Genomic DNA, 2,500 nt, shown 5'->3' on the forward strand with positions numbered 1-2,500 from the left:
GAAATTTGGAGTCTCCTGGTTAAATTTGAGTCTAACCTAACCTAACCTAACCTAACCTAACCTAACCTAACCTAACGTAACGTAACCTAACCTCACCAAATTGCAGGTAATGTAACCTATCGTGGATTAAACTGATTTACGATCAAGTTTATGTGAGAAAATGAAATTTGGAGTCCTCTGGTTAAATTTGAGTCTAACCTAACCTAACCTAACCTAACCTAACCTAACCTTACCTAGCGTAACGTAGCCTAACCTAACCTCACCAAATTGCAGGTAATGTAACCTATCGTGGATTAAACTGATTTACGATCAAGTTTATGTGAGGAAACGAAATTTGGAGTCTCCTGGTTAAATTTGAGCCTAACCTAACCTAACCTAACCTAACCTAACGTAACCTTACCTAAGCTCACCAAATTGCAGGTAATGTAACCTATCGTGGATTAAACTGATTTACGATCAAGTTTATGTGAGAAAACGAAATTTGGAGTCTCCTGGTTAAATTTGAGTCTAACCTAAACTAACCTAACCTAACCTCACCAAATTGCAGGTAATGTAACCTATCGTGGATTAAACAGATTTACGATCAAGTTTATGTGAGAAACCGAAATTTGGAGTCTCCTGGTTAAATTTGTCTAACTTAACCTAACCTAACGTATCCTAACCTAACCTAACCTAAAGTAACCTAACCTAACCTCACCAAATTGCAGGTAACGTAACCTATCGTGGTTTAAACTGATTTACGATCTAGTTTATGTGAGAAAACGATATTTGGAGTCTCCTGGTTAAATTTCAGTCTAACCTAACCTAACCTAACCTAACCTCACCAAATTGCAGGTAATGTAACCTATCGTGGATTAAACTTATTTACGATCAAGTTTATGTGAGAAACCGAAATTTGGAGTCTCCTGGTTAAATTTGAGTCTAACCTAACCTAACCTAACCTAACCTAACGTAACGTAACGTAACCTAACCTAACCTCACCAAATTGCAGGTAATGTAACCTATCGTGGATTAAACTGATTTACGATCAAGTTTATGTGAGAAAACGAAATTTGGAGTCTCCTGGTTAAATCTGAGTCTAACCTAACCTAACCTAACCTAACCTAACCTAACCTAACCTGACCTAACGTAACGTAGCCTAACCTAACCTCACCAAATTGCAGGTAATGTAACCTATCGTGGATTAAACTGATTTACGATAAAGTTTATGTGAGAAAACGAAATTTGGAGTCTCCTGGTTAAATTTGAGTCTAACCTAACCTAACCTAACCTAACGTAACGTAACCTAACCTAACCTCACCAAATTGCAGGTAATGTAACCTATCGTGGATTAAACTGATTTACGATAAAGTTTATGTGAGAAAACGAAATTTGGAGTCTCCTGGTTAAAATTGAGTCTAACCTAACCTAACCTTACCTAACGTAAAGTAACGTAACCTAACCTCACCAAATTGCAGGTAATGTAACCTATCGTTAATTAAACTGATTTACGATCAAGTTAATGTGAGAAAACGAAATTTGGAGTCTCCTGGTTAAATTTGAGTCTAACCTAACCTAACCTAACCTAACCTGACCTAACGTAACGTAACCTAACCTAACCTCACCAAATTGCAGGTAATGTAACCTATTGTGGATTAAACTGATTTACGATCAAGTTTATGTGAGAAAACGAAATTTGGAGTCTCCTGGTTAAATTTGTGTCTAACCTAACCTAACCTAACCTAACGTAACGTAACGTAACCTAACCTAACCTCACCAAATTGCAGGTAATGTAACGAAAATCATCATTATAATTATCATTGTATTATTATCATTATCATTATTATTATCATCATAATTATCATGAAAATCATCATGATTACCTGAATTAATGTTAAAATCATCATGATTTTTTAAAAACGAAAAAGGGGGTTATCCAATTTTTCTCTCAAAAGGTTGTAATACGCTAGATTTTGCCTTTTTTCGACCTTTGGGATTTTATTAGTTTTAGCCTTTATTTCATTATAATTGGACTCTATGATTATTATTAACATCATTATTGTCATTACTCTTGTGATTATCATCATTATAGTCATTATCGTCATGATTATCATTGTTATCATTATCATTATTGCAATTATAATGATTATTATGCTAATTGTTACTGTCATTTTCATCATTACAAATATCTTTATAATGGTAAAAACAATAATGATAATTTTAGAAATAATAATGACAATAATACTCATTATAATGACAATAATAATGATATTATTATTTCTATTGTCATTATTAGTATGAAAAATATTAGAATAGAGTTAATTATTGCTATTATTGCAGTAAATATCGAAATTATCATCATAATTACCATTTTATTGCCTCTATCATTATTTTTATTGTCATTATCATCATAATTATCTTCATCATTGTTAATAATGAAGGAATTATCATGAAAATCATCATAATTACCTGATTAATGTTAAAATCATCATAATTATCATTTATAAGCGAAAAAGTTTTT

The sequence above is a fragment of the Penaeus vannamei genome, chromosome 3 (assembly GCF_042767895.1).
Source record: "Penaeus vannamei isolate JL-2024 chromosome 3, ASM4276789v1, whole genome shotgun sequence".
NCBI classification, from domain to species: domain Eukaryota; kingdom Metazoa; phylum Arthropoda; class Malacostraca; order Decapoda; family Penaeidae; genus Penaeus; species Penaeus vannamei.